We start from the raw sequence: 14,915 nt of genomic DNA on the forward strand, positions 1-14,915 counted from the left end.
AAAACCAGAACTGGAATAACCTGTTCCAGTTGACTCAGGTGAGATGGTAATAGTAGCTCTACCAGATGCTTTCGTAATGCACCAGGCCAATGGCTAAAACAAAATGGCTGCAAATGGCAGCTACTGAGCATGCTCAGTAAGAGAGGGCTTCCTTCCCCACTTTTTTTTTTTTGTACTCTGCAGCTTATTATATAAGCTCTTCAGAAATGTACATAAGTATCTGTAATAGATGAGGAACTGAGAATGAAGTGTGCCCCAGGTGTACAGTAAAAACTCAAAGGACAGCTTCCGTGAGTTGTGAGTTGAATGAATCTTGAAATGTCAACATGTGGCCCCTTTCCACGAGACACTCTCTAACACGTAGCCAGATAAGTGAGATATTCAGCCCTTAACCAACTAGGGCAGGGTTGTCCAATGTCGGTCCTTGAGGGCCGCAATCCAGTCGGGTTTTTAGGATTTCCCCAATGAATATGCATGAGATCTATTAGCATATATAGAGATCTCATGCATATTTATTGGGGAAATCCTGAAAACCCGACTGGATTGCGGCCCTCGAGGACCGACATTGGACACCCCTGAACTAGGGGATGCCGCATAAAGATAGACCTGGGTTTTATGTGGTTAACCTTGTCAATTAAGTGTTCAACATTGGCACTTAACCGACCAATTTCTGACTGCTCCCCTGGAATGCACCCCAAATAGCCAGTTTTTAGTTAAGTGCCAACTGGTTATTTTCAGTGGCAGTAACCGGTTAACTACTGCTGAAAACCAAGCAGGAGCCGTTTCTGGCCAGTCAAATCGCTCTGAATATCGACCTCCCCGGTGAGTTAGCTAGATAATTATCCGAGTCCCAGTTTTGCTAAGTGTGTGGAATTTCCAGTCGTCAGTCCCAAATACAGAAAATTCTGGAACTTGTAGTCCCGCCCCTGCCTTTCGACAAAGATCAGTGGTGTTCGTGGAAATGACTTTCAATTTCTTGGCAGATGAGAAGGGTCCTGAAAGGGGGGTTGGGGGGTGCTGTTGGTGCTTCAGGATCAGGGTTTTGACAATTATGCCAGTGCTCTTGGGTACGGTGCATACATGCTGCCTGCTGTCTCTTTCCTGGGGAAAATAGTCCATTATCCAAAGACACTGGCAAAGAAATTTGACAGCAGGGAAAGCCGGATAACATTGATCTAAAAAATGAAAGTAGAGAGGACAGCTCGGTAAAGTGACCCCTGTGTAGAGCCTATTCTGTATGACTGTCTTCACTAGTGAAACCGGGTACTCGTCTACTTGTTTAGGCATAGACTCGATATAAGAACATAACAATTGCCGCTGCTGGGTCAGACCAGTGGTCCATCGTGCCCAGCAGTCCGCCCACGTGGCCAAAGACCAGCGCCCCCAACTGAGACTAGCCCCACCTGAGCACGTTCTGGTTCAGCAGGAACCCGTCTAACCTTACACCTAGATTCAGGAGATAACTTGCGTAACTAGTCTATAAGTTAGATGTATAAAGGTGTGCCAAGCCCATGTAGTGCCTGTCTGCAATATACCTGCTATCGAAGATATGCACTGACTTACCTTTCTGGCTGGATTATTGTTTGTGCGTGTAGAGTTCACATATGTGCATAAAAGGCTGGAATACCGACACGGAACTTGCTTTCTAACCTTAGTTGGCACCTTCTAGAATTACCTCCAAAAGGTTGTTTTTAACACTTATAAAAAAGATCATAAGTTGTCAGGGACAAAATAACCCTGTGAAGAAAAGTTTGTTTCCAGATTGCAAATACTGGGTTTTTTTTCTGGGATTTCCTGGATCTTGAAGGGGCTGATTTTTCAGCTGGTCCAGAAGAGCTTCCGATGGTGGCCTTCAACCAGATGTCTTTAAGCGTAACATAGCCACCTAGGTTGTGACAGAAAGGAACCTAACGACAGCCTCCTGAAATTCAGCCAGCTAGTCTTGGGCCCGATCATTCGATGGCTGGGTGCCCCCCTCCCCCAATTGCAAGGCTGCTCCATTGGCTGCCTACTTTGTCAGTACGTAAATCCAGTTGTCCTATATGACTAGATTTAACCAGTGGCGGGGAGGGATTTTTACCCTGCAGGATCCAGCCACCTAACTCCTTCATTTTGGGGATAAATCCTGCCTAAAATTGATCCCAAAGAGATGTATGAGGGATGCTGAAAAGTTCTCAGACCAACCAACCAACTTCCTAAATGCTGAGTGTTATTTTGCCCCTGTAGCTGAAAAGAGTGTTATCTTATTTTGTTAAGTGCCAATTCTTTTTTTTTACATTGCTTTCGATCTTTGATTGAGCCATACCCACGTCTTTCTCTTCTTGGTTACCCTGAGAACTTTTCAGCATGCCCCTCGTATAGAGCAGAATGCATTGAGATGCGAGTTGCAGTCCTAGGTCGGTCGCTATGATCCCATTGCTCTCACTGGAGCTGCCTGTATGATCTCCTGACACACTTTTTAACATCTGCCACTACACGTGTGCATGCCTCCTTCATGTCCTGGAAGCTGTAAAAGATGAGGCACTGGAATACCACATAGAACACTAATAACACACATATACCATAGGAGATGTGATAATTTGTGGTACACAGGAGCTATGGCCAGTAATAACACATGGTACACATATCATAGCAGGTATGATAATATGCGGTACACAGATACCTGACCTGTAATAACGTGCCCTACACATATCATAAGAGGTGTGATAATATACGGTACACACATGTATGACCAATGATAACACATGTTACAGAAATTATAGGTGTGATAATATGCAGTACACACATGTATGACCTGTAATAACATGCAGTACACATATCATAGGTGTGATAGTATATGATACACACGTAAATGAGCAGTTATAACATGTAGTACACATATTGTAAGAGGTGTGATAATATATGGTACACAGATGTATGACCAGTAATAGCACATAGGAGGTGTGATAATATGCGGTACACAGATACCTGACCTATAATAACATGCCCTACACATATTGTAAGAGGTGTGATAATATACGGTACACACATGTATGACCAATGATAACACATGGTACAGAAATTACAGGAGGTGTGATAATATGCAGTACACACATGTATGACCTATAATAACATACATTACACATATCATAGGAGGTGTGATAGTATATGATACACACGTATATAACCAGTTATAACATGCAGTACACATCGTAAGAGGTGTGATAATATATAGTATACACATGTATGACCAACACACATCAAAGGAAGTATGATAATATATGGTACACATAATTATGGTATGACATAATTGCACACAGTGTACACATTAAGAGCCTGATTTTCAAAGACTTTATCCCAATTCTGTGTCTGTAGGGAAAAAGTCAATTAAATTAGTCCCTAAATGAGTAATTCTTTCTAGTAGGTGAACATAAAACTAAAGGGTCAGAGCAGAGCAGTCCATGTGCGTAAATGATTGGAATAGCAGTACATCCGTGTATATGTCTACACATAGGCATGTAATGTTGGATGCATGCCTGTCTGCATATCTTTGGTAGTGTGTGCATTGCAGGTGGGCAGCCTCTGGGTGGAGCATGGGCGGGGCACACACAAATGCAGTTTACAGAATGTTAAAAGTTACTAGTGTATCTTCAGCATTTTGGCGCAAACATTTCCGCCAGTTCTATGGCTGGCGTAAGCGCTCGCACCTAAGCGCATCCAAATTTGTCCCCGTGTCATTCTCTACTGCAAACCCAACTGGCTGGGTGTGTCCCAAAGACTGAGCTCCGAACCACAGTCCACTACGCAAGGCTAAGGGCAGGAACAAAATGTGGTACATGTTGAGTATGAGCTGGACTAGCACATGGGTCAGGCTGTGAACAGATATCGCCAAGACAGCGATTCTCAAAACTCTCATAAGAGCATAAGAATAGCCTTACTGGGTCAGACCAATGGTCCATCAAGCCCAGTAGCCCGTTTTCACAGTGACCAATCCAGGTCCCTAGTACCTGGCCAAAACCCAAGGAGTACCAACTTTCTAGAATCTCAGAGTAGCAACATTCCGGAACCTCAAAGAGTAGCAACATTCCGGAACCTCAAAGAGTAGCAACATTCCAGAATCTCAGAGTAGAAAGATTCTGGAACTTCAAATAGTAGTAACATTCCATGAAGAATCCCCAGAGTAGCAACATTCCATGTTACTGATCGAGGGCAAGCAGTGGCTTTCTCAATAACAGCCTATGGACTTTTCCTCCAGGAAATTGTCTAAACCTTTCTTAAAACCAGCTACGCTATCCACTCTCCTGGGGGACCTTGAGCTAGTCAGGTTTTCCGAATATCCATGATGAAAATACAGAAGATTTGACATATAAAAGGGGTAGCAGCATTCATTAGAGTGGACTCTGGGATAGGCATGTGGGATCTCTTGGAGAGAGAAAGAGAAAATGGTTACTGCGGATGGGCAGACTAGATGGGCCATTTGGTCTTTATCTGCCGTCATGTTTCTATGTTTCTAAATTACTCTTTAAAGTGCCCCCTCTATCAATTTATGCATAAGGTATGTTTGCCTGCATTGGAGACAGTGCATGTAAATATATCTCATGAATATTCCTTGTGGATATCGCAAAAAGCCAATGACTTGGGGTCCTTTAGAGCGAGTTTGAAAATCAGTGTCCTAAGCTCTAAAGCAGAGTCGTCAAACCTTGGCCCTCGTCAGATCCGATTTTCAGGATGTCCCCAATGAATATGCATGAGATCTATTTGCATACAATGGAAGCAGTGCATGCAAATAGATCTCATGCAAATTCATTGGGGGAAATCATGAAAGGCTGACTGGACTGAGGGCCGACGTTGGACAACCCTGCTCTGGAACAAAACAACACTCGCAGTTCTCTTTTGACCCCCATTAAAACCCTTTCCTGGAACATCATCTTGGTATAAGGCTCAGAATCTCAGGTGCCAAGAAGAGTTAAATAGAGGGGGTTGCAGCCATTTGAACCTGTCTTAAGGAGGGAAAGACCTGAAGATTTTATTCCTGATCCCATGTTGTTACAGTTTTGCAGAATGCCTAGTTTTTCATTGATAACAGTGTTGTCAAAGGCTGAATGGTAGCTGTCATGATGGCCGTTCTGGGCTATTGTCTTCCATCCTGACCACAGGCTGTGATGTGACTCTTCTGAGAAGTCATAAGAACATAAGTCTCCCCCACCCCCATCCCTCCCTCTAATTTCCCTGTTGTGCCTATTATGTTTCTTATACCATTGCAGGGTACATTATAGGCTAAGGCAGATAATAGTTGGATTACATCTTGGCGAGCCCCGTTTTTGGAATAGATTTTACCTGAGATGTGTCTGACTCTGGTGGTCCTCGAGAGCCCCAGACAGGTTGCCTTGTCTTATTACCCACCATGAATATGCTTGAGGTCAGTGTACGTGCATTCATCCAGTGTGCGCAAACGAACCTCATGTTTGGAGTTGTTGAGGACCTGAGTTGGCCCTTTGAGAGGCTCTTCTTCTGACTGCCTGAAAATGCTTCTGGATACTGTGGTCATGAGATGCTTTACTTACCCACCACTTCCAAGGTGCCCCATAAGACAAAACCACATCAGGCTACCTTGGGATGGAGGTTGGGATAGGGTTCCCATATGGCTCCAGAAAAAGGAGGACAGATTGAAACATCCGGGTTTTACTTCCAGATGTCTCAATCTGTTCTCCTTTTTCTGAAGACATATGGTAGCCCTAATTGGAATACTAACCCTGAATTACTAATTAATCTCACAGAGATGCCAAGTTACCCAGTTCCAGGCTGCAGACTTTTTGACCAGCCTTGGTTTTTTTTGAACTTACATCTCAAAGCAGCGTGGGATTTGTAGTGCCTGATCCTGCCCTTTGAAAGCCACGCTGCAGGTCCCATAATGCACCAGGACTGGGTGGTCAGAAATCCAGGACTGCCCCATAATCTCCAGCCTGGAGCTAGGTAACTTGGGATCTCTGACCTCGCCATGACATGGAGTTGAGATGAGACGGTACTTAACGTTCTTATCAGGGGTACCATCTCTGCAAAGGTTCCCCCAGCTGTTAGTATTCTGAATTCAGAGTTAATCAGCTGCAAGAAATACAGCTGGTAGTGGAATAAAAACTGGGATAGAGGAGATTCTTCTCGAAACATCCGTGGGACTTGTTAAAATGCTCTTCTGAACCAAATATCCCTAGAGGAGGGCCCTGGGTCCAGTGGAAGGAGCTACAGTCAAGATGTAGTTTTCCTTTTACAAAGGTGCACTAAATGTTAAGACGCCCATTCTGTGGACTCCTTAGCATGTAGCATGCACTAAATTAGTTAGCACGCCTTGTAAAAGGACCCCATAGACTCTCTGTGTAATGTTAACAATTGAACCTTTACCCAGAGCTGTCACAAAGCCTCCATCAACACAGAACAGAGAGGGGCAGAAGTACATGAGATATGGGCTGAGAGGGGACAGAACATTTTATTTTTCAAAATGTGAGACGTGTTTTCCCAGGATCTGTTGTCCATTGTGTCCATTGTTACATTTTCTGTTTAATCTTGGAAAAAAAAAAAAAAAAAGATGATTTTTTTGGTTTGCAACCCCAATGGCTTTGGTGAATTTGTGCCACTGCGTTCAGTCTGCATTAAACATATATCAGTGAACTAGGGACTTCATTGTATAGTTAGTTTCTGAGATCCGATTGAGTTTGATAAACATGGGCAATAAACTGAAATCTTTTTGAGAAAAAAAAAAAAAGAAAAAAGAAACTAAACCAACCTAATATTCATTTTTTTTTTTCCAAATATCTCAACACTTGTTTTGTGAAATCTTCTGTTGTGGTAAGTTAAGAAGCGATATCTCTGGTGGGGGAGATATGATTCAGACATTCAAATACTTGAAAGATATTAACGTAGAACAAAATCTTTTCCAGAGAAAGGAAAATGGTAAAACCAGGGGGACATAATTTGAGGTTGAGGGGTGGGAGACTCAAGAGCAATATAAGGAAATTCTTCTGTACGGAGAGGGTGGTGGATGCCTGGAATGTGCTCCCGAGAGAGGTGGTGGAGAGGAAAACGGTGACAGAGTTCAAAAAAGCGTGGGATGGTCACAGAGGATTTAGAATCAGAAAATAATAGTAAATATTGAAGAACTAAGGCCAGTACTGGCCGTTTGGTGGAGGATGGGCTGGAGTGAGACTTCAGTGGTTGAAACCTAAGCACAGGACCGGGTAGAGCTTTAGGTTCTTGCCCAGAAATAGCCAAGAAGAAGATTTAAAAAATGTAAATTGAATCAGGTTGGGCAGACTGGATGGTCCATTTGGGTCTTTATATGCCGTCATCTACTATGCTACTATGTCAGTTGTGGGGGGGGGGGGGGGGAACGATGATTAGCTGTACAGGAAATTCAGTTATCAAGGTGATTTGTTTTGTGTGCACTATTTCTGGAAACTTTCGGCCTCTTTTACAAAGCTGCGCAAACGGCCCCGAAGCCCATAAAGATTTTAAAGGGCTTCGGGGCGGTTGCCGCACGGCTTTGTAAAAGAGGCCGTTTTCTAAAGTGAATTTGTACACAGCTCTGGAAATATACACAATTAATTTCTCTGGTAGAAAAGAAGCTAGAAATTGGGTGTCAAACTGATTTCTAGGAGAATCAGCACCCCCATAAAAAAAAAAAAAAACCCCAGGAGAACCGGCATGAAGATGCATCCTCTTTTCTCTGTCCAACCAACCAAAGAAAAATAAAAAAAAACACGAGTAAAATGTAGCCAATATATCCCCTCCCCCTTTTACAAAAGGCACGCCGGCCTGTGCTATCAACCGCTATTGCGGTTTTGGAAAAGGGAGGGATAATGTTACCAGCCGATTTACTGCAGAACTCTTATATTTAATAACAGGCATGGTTTTAGGATGAAAATGTTGAACACAAAGTACTAATGGGATTATTTTCTTTTTTTTTTTTTTTTTTTTTTGTGACCATTAAAACATTTTGCAAAGCAAAAACAAAAATGGCTGAGTGTGGAAGGGGAGGGCCACAGACCTTATTAATGGAACTTATGAACAGAAAAACGTTTTGTTTGGAGTAGAGATATCAGTCCGTGATATGTCTCGCCTTTGTGCATGTGGGGCCAACCAATGTGGGGCATGTGGGGGATTAACCAATAGGCCAAGTAGGCATGTGCCTAGGGCCCGAAATAGTCAGGGGGGCCCGATGAAAGAGGGCATCAACATTGTTTTTTCCAAACAGCGATGGGCCCCTCCAGCATCAATCGGCAACACGCCCTTCCCCCCCCGATCAGTAGCATAGCCCCCCCCCCCCCCCATCGACGGAAAGTAAGACAAGCAAGCAACGCGGGTAAAAAAGGCAACGGGAACTGTAAATTTGGAAGCGGTGCTGCTTGCCCAAAGCTTCCGTCTGACGCAGCTTCCTGTTTACGCCTGGGCGCATGGTGGGGTGGGGCGGGGCAGGGGGCCCAGTGTACTTGTGTGCCTAGGGGCCCTCGACGAATTAATCCTGCCCTGTGTGGGGCTCTGCAGTTTTTCCTCAAATGGGCTGTTCTTAGCTGAGAAATTTGGGAAGATTAGAAATGTAATTGATTTTCCGAAAGAATTCTCTTTGGAACTGAATGGTAATTATTCTGACTCCCAAATAATGTAAGAATGATGCTTTTTCTGCATTTTGAAACGCCAAAACGTGAAGCAAAGCTTCTTGGCTGCAGTCTTCATGGTCCCCAAACATCATCTACTACTGTTACTGTTTATCGTTTCTATAGCACTAAAAGGTACATGCAGTGCTGTATATTTAAGAAGCAAGAGGTCCCTGCTCAGTAGAGCTTACAATCTAATTTAGTCAAACAGGGTATTTATTTATTTAAATTTACATCCCGTCCTCCCAGAAGAGCTCAGAACAGGTTACAAGTTTACATACATAATAAAACATAACAGGGTCTAGTAATGTAGAGCATGACAGTACATTTTAGATCATGACATGATAGGGCAATACAAAGGGGAGCATGATAATAGTCATAAAGCATGGCAGTTAATAGGATATGACATGACAAGACTGTAGGACTCCCCTGTGGCTCAGCTGTTCGGGGCAGGAAGAGCAGCTTCTTTTAATGGGCACATTTGATGTGCGTATTCCCATAGGATCAGCAGGAGGGTTGCCCGCTGCCTGGATCTCCCACACCCCTGACCCTCCATGCCTTCTAAAGAAGATCGGAAGGAGGGATGGCCACTCCCTCCTGCTGGAAGACCCACCTCTTCAAAATGGCGAGCCCTCCCTTTCCTGGTGCATCCTGGGATGTACTGGGAGAGGCCTAAGGGGGAGGAGCCTTAGATGCCTGAGCCAATCAGGCACTCCTGTTCGAGGACATGTCTGGGTTTTGAAAAGCCTCCCAGTGTACCTGCTGTTCTGTTCAGGATATTAATCATCCTTATCTTTGTTCAATTTGTAATTGTTTATAATGTTAACGATACTGGAAGTTTTACGTCAGGCTGAACCTGCTGTACAGAGGTTTCCACCGTGGCCTGACTTGAGCTGCTTTATTACCTGTCACCATCTTGGCCGCTTCTGCTAGTGGGTGTTAGCTGAAATTTGACCACATCCACCCTCTTCTCACTTTGGGAGAAGCCCCAAGGAGGGAAAATAAAGTAACAGTTGCTGTATCAATCTGAACTAATTATGCCGCTCACACAGGGCATGATTAATTCTTCAAGGGCCCCTAGGTACACTGGGCCCTCCTGGCCTTGCCCTGCCCCCATTTATCAGGGTTTTTTTTTTAATTACTTCTTTATTTCCACTTGTATTTATTTCTTTTTTTCAAAATAAACAAACATGCAGTTTTTCTTCTATGCCACCCCCAAACATCTCTGAACAAATCCCCCTTCCTTCCCTTCCCAGGACTTTAACTCTGAATCCTTTCCATGCATATATAAAAGTGTTCAAATATTTGTAAAGCAGTAATACTATCCGAAATATGTCTATATTAATAACCAAGTTTACAAGGCCTCTCAACTGTCTCACTCTGCATCAACCAACTGTAACCCATATATATAAACAACCAAATCTGTAACTCCTCTAGTACGTTCCACTCCATGTATGTTAACTTGCAACGAAACAACAAGGCAAGCAGTCCACCAAAGAATCCAACGTGAACCAAAAGAAGATCGGCAGAAAATAAGGAGATTCAAATCAGGTTTATTCAAGGTGCTCCCAAGAACCATGCCCGATGCATTTCGCCAAACAAGGCTAGTGAACGCTAAGAGAAAACTGTGTTTTTCATATACACAGATCACAAATACACCCTCACCCGGAATGGAATAAGTCATCACAAACTAAAAATAGAAATATGTAGATAAAGGTTAAATTGAACCACCAAGAAGCCAAACTGCAAACAGTGAAACACCACAGAAACAATGACACATAGCCCCCTAATACTCTGCAAAATATAAATATAGCAGATATACATTTGAAGAAACTGACACATTTTGATCACTATTGAAAATAAAATCATTTTTCCTACCTTTGGTGATTTCAGGAGTCTCTGGTTGCACTTCCTTCTGACTGTGTATCCTTTCTTTCTTCCTCCTGCATGCTTCCTCTCCTCCAGACCTCATCCCAACCAATATCTCTCGCTCTCTGTCCCTCCTTAAGTCCAACTTTTTCTTCCTCTCTCCCTGTCCCCTCCCCTTTCTTTCTTTCTCTCCCTGCCCCCTCTTTCTTTCTTTCATTCTCTCTCCCTGCCCCTTTCTTTCAGGCTTTCTTTCTTCCTGCCCCCTCCCCTTTCTTTCTCTCCCTGCCCCTTTCTTTCCTCCTGCCCCTCCCCTTTCTTTCTTTCTCTCCCTGCCCCCTCTTTCTTTCATTCTCTCTCCCTGCCCCTTTCTTTCAAGCTTTCTTTCTTCCTGCCCCTCCCCTTTCTTTCTTTCTCTCCCTGCCCCCTCTTTCTTTCATTCTCTCTCCCTGCCCCTTACCTCTAATCCCATCCCTATAATCTACCTCTACTCTTATCTGTACCCCTCAATCCTTTTGTCTTCCAAGTACCTATCCAAAGCTACAGGGGTTCAAAGAAGCTTTGGATAGGTACTTGGAAGACAAAGGGATTGAGGGGTACAGATAAGAGTAGAGGTAGATTATAGGGATGGGATTAGAGGTAAGTTATAAAATTAATCAGGGATCACTGTTCAGGCACTAGGCCTGATGGTCCGCCGCGGGAGCGGACCGCTGAGCAAGATGGACCTCTGGTCTGACTCAGCAGGGGCAACTTCTTATGTTCTTTCTTCCTGCCCCCTCTTTCTTTCTTTCTTTCTTTCTTCCTGCCCCCTCCCCTTTCTTTCTCTCCGCCCCTCCCCCGCTGCTGGTGCTGATTTCCGCCAAGCCACCGCCGTCCATTTTTCTTTGTTTCCTCCACGCGACGGGCCCACAAGCCTTCCCGCCCGACGTCAATACTGACGTCGGAGAGGAAGTTCCGGGCAAGCCAATCGCTTCCTGGTTGCCCCGGAAGTTCCTGTTGACGTCGGGGGCTGGAGGAAGGCTTGTGGGCCCGCCCCGTCGGGAAAGCAGACGACCGGGGCCTGGGGCGGCTGCTCTTGCCTGCTAATAGAGCCGAGAAGGGGGGGATGAGGTGAGGCAAGAGATCACTTGTCCCCCCAGCCCAAAGTATCCTTTTCTCAGGGGCCCCGACCCGGCATCTGCCCCGAAGTTTTCCCGTTTCCGATAGGGGAGGACGGGCTGTAAATCCAAATAACTAAATACCTCCCTAATAGCACTTATGGCTGCAGGTGGCACGTATATAGCAGAGATTGGGCTCTCTATGGTTCACTAGCCCAGCCACCAGGCTACCTGTGTGCAGCTCTACTAGGCTTCCCCATACCAGAAGCTGCTGTTTTAGGGACAGATATGTACCTTTTTGTTCTTATTTTTGTGTGGTGGAAGGGGGTCTGTGGGGGGTGGGGGGGTCTTACCTTGATGCATGCAGTGGATCGGCCACTGTGAGAACGGGCTACAGGGTTTGATGGACCATTGGTCTGACCCAGTAAAGCTATTATGTTCTTAAATCCATCCCTTATAACTTTGTATTCTAATGATTTGAGGGTAACTCACATTTACTTAAAGACATCAAAAATCCGTGTAACTGGCACGTTGGCTCACAGGCACGAGAGAAGCTGGGCAATGTTGCGTGGAGATTTGTGGGACTTTGGGGGCTTTTAAGTGTCTCATTATCTCTGGCTCTGGACAGGTTAATATATAATATTAGGTTTAACAGACACTAACCCTCATCACACTTTTATTCTGTCTTGGCATTCCATGGCAAATGTCCCTGTCAGTTTTGATTAAACGAACAGAGCTTTTCTGTCTTATGCTGAAATACAGCACTTTCACCTATCTAGGTTTTATCAAAGTTTCTGAGCAATTTTTAGTCTCCCTCGGCTGCTGGGGGGGGGATGGGTTTCACACCCATACATGGTAAGGGGAACAGGCCGCTTGCTTCGTCTGGGAGGTTCGGTCCACGTAACAGCTGTGAGCTTGGCTGACCCTTCACCAATCTCTGGTGCCTGAACAGAGTAGAAGGACCCCCTTCCCCCTACACTCACCGAGCGATGACTCCTCGCTAGGAAGCTAACCCTGGGTCATCGTTACAATTCCTAATTTATAATTAAATATCAGTACATCAGCTCTGCTTCTGTTGTGCACGCATGGCTGATGCATGCCTCATGCTTCACTGCCAGTGATGGAAATCACATCTGATGTCTTCCCTTATGGTTGTTTGGGAGGAGATGGTGCAAACGTCCACTGACCTCAGCCTGACTAGCAAAACAGGGGGGTCTATTTCTGTAACAGTTCAAAAGTTCCGTATCATTTTGCCTTTTCTTAGAGTGGAAGAGGGAGGAGGCACGACTGGCTAAGGATAGGACGTTTCCTGAAATCTGTCTGTCTATAGATAGATCCATAGATTCTTTTTTCTTTATCTTTATTGATTTTCAAACTTTGACAGTGCAATACAATTAATTGAACATAAAATACTGTATAAAACGCACTATTAATTACACAAGTAATACATAAAAATCATTTTCTCCCATCCTCTCAATTATTAATACAATAAGGCATATGATGTGATTACAGTATTATAATTAAGAAATTTAATCCCTCAAAATATACTCCCCCCCCCACACCCTGGATGTGTAAGGAAATCTAAGAAAAGAAGAGATATATGACCCTTATTGCGAGGTAACAAATGTAGTCAATGGGCTCCACACTTTATTAAATGAACTAGTAAACCCCATACATTCCGCATTCATTCTCTCGTATTTATAGGTGGAACATACATTTGCCCACCAAAATGTGTAATTTATTCTGTCGTGGCTCTTCCAGTTATGTGTGACCATTTGGATGGCTATTCCCGTCATGATCAAGAAAAGACGGCTACGTATTATTGATACATAGATTCCTAAATTACAAGCATTGTGAAAAATTGCAAGAGGACCTTGTGAGACTGGAAGACTGGGCGTCAAAATGGCATTTAATTTGATCATGTGCAAAGAGGAACCCGAACTACAGCTATGTGATGGCTGGGTCCTGTGTTAGGAGTCACTGCCCAGGAAAAGGATCTAGGTGTCATTGTTGAGGATACGTTGAAACCCTCAGCTCAATGTGTGGCGGCTGCTAAGAAAGCAAAGAGAATGTTAGGAATGATCAGGAAAAGAAAGATGAAAATGTTATAATGCCCTCGTACCGCACCTCGAATACTGTGTGGAGTTCTGGTCGCCGTATCTCAAAAAAGATATAGCGGAATTAGAAAAGGTACAGAGAAGGGCAACAAAAATGATAAAAGGTTTGGGGTAACATCCCTTTGAGGAGAGGCTACAGCGGCAAGGGCTCTCCAGCTTGCAGAAGAGACGGCTCAGGGGTGATATGAGAGAGGTCTATAAAATACTGCGTGGTGTGGAAAGGGTAGATGTGAATCGCTTGTTCACTCTTTCCAAAAATACTAGGACTAGGGGGCATGTGATGTAGTAGATTTAAAACAAACTGGAGAAAATATTTCTTCACACAGTGTGTAATTAAACTCTGGAATTCGTTGCTGGAGGAATTTCTGTTTCTTTTAAGCAGGTCTGCTTGTGAACCAACTTTTATTTTTATGGGGGTCCGCACCCTTGTGGCCAAGATGCCTTTCCATTGCTAGCCAGCAGTGGGCTTGAAAGAGAGTTTTCCATCGGGAGCACATCAGGCATCGGGCAGCCGGTCATGAATCTATCGACAAGGAAGGGCAAGGGTGACACTGAAGGCTGGCAGAGAAGAACAAAGCATTCATTCTTAAAGGGAACACATTTTTTTGCCACCCCCTCCCCCTTCCCCATCTTGACCTTCAGAGCCCTGAGAAAAGTACCTTGTGGTTCAGTTGCCACAGTGTGGAGCTCAGAGCTTTATCTGGAACTCTCCAATTAAGACCCCCGCCATGACTAGAAAAGCAGCAGTCGGCCCCTCGCTGGACTAATTAATTTTTCCTGCCTGAATAATTACAGCTCAGAAGACAGCGTGAAAGTCGAACAAATCAATTTGTGTTTTACTGAGGTTTCCATCAGACATGGAGCATGAAGCAAAAAAAACAACAACCCCAAAACACCCTTCCTCAAATAACTCTACTGAGCCATGAAGCCAAATGCGTGAAATCAGAGCTGTTGACTTAACTCCAGGTCATGGTGAGATTTGGGTCCAGCCCTGGTTTCCTAAATCCCACCCTTCATGTGGCACAAGAAGAGGACAGTCATCAAGCCATGTTAGAGGAAGATCTATATTCAAGGAGTTAAGCTAAGCCCGGGTGAATAATGAGGAAATTTCTTTAGTCCTGAGCAATAATGAGATGTAATAGAGAATATGTAATGGCCGTGCTGGGTCAGACTGAAGGTCCAGGCTGCTAGGCGCACCAGAGGAATTGTAG

This window comes from Geotrypetes seraphini, chromosome 15, assembly GCF_902459505.1.
Source record: "Geotrypetes seraphini chromosome 15, aGeoSer1.1, whole genome shotgun sequence".
Classification (NCBI taxonomy): Eukaryota; Metazoa; Chordata; class Amphibia; order Gymnophiona; family Dermophiidae; genus Geotrypetes; species Geotrypetes seraphini.